Source organism: Suricata suricatta, chromosome X (assembly GCF_006229205.1).
Source record: "Suricata suricatta isolate VVHF042 chromosome X, meerkat_22Aug2017_6uvM2_HiC, whole genome shotgun sequence".
Lineage (NCBI taxonomy): Eukaryota > Metazoa > Chordata > Mammalia > Carnivora > Herpestidae > Suricata > Suricata suricatta.
In genome coordinates this window covers 68829873-68830338 of record NC_043717.1, presented here as the reverse complement: position 1 = coordinate 68830338, position 466 = coordinate 68829873, and positions in this window count along the sequence as shown.

Genomic DNA, 466 nt, shown 5'->3' with positions numbered 1-466 from the left:
GTGCCGTGGAAATGCGGTCCGTGGTCCCGTTCCCAAAACCAAGTTCGAATTGCTCGCGCCTGGCGGAGTCGCTGCTCGGGCCGCTTCCCGCTGCGGCGCGCGCCTCTCCAGAGCAGCCGCTTCTCACAGCCACAGGCGCCTCTGATTCCCCGCCGAGATGGCTTAGGGCTGGGGGCTATTCCTTCTCTTGCGCCACCCCGGTTCGGGATTCTGGCTACCCAGCAGTTATCTATGGAGTGGGTTTCTGTCTCCAAGCCCAGCCAAGCGTTCTATACCTCTTCCCCAGAGACAGTTCTATGAGCGCGTTCCGACTCTGTCTCTTCCCTTTGTCTCCCGGGCACCGCGCACTTGTGCCACTTGGGCTGGGGATCTTACCTCCCCTGCCTGTCCAGGGCTGGCTCATTCTCAGATCTCCCCTCGTTCGCCCCCACTCACTCAGGTGTCCGTGAGGTTCTAATCCTTCTGG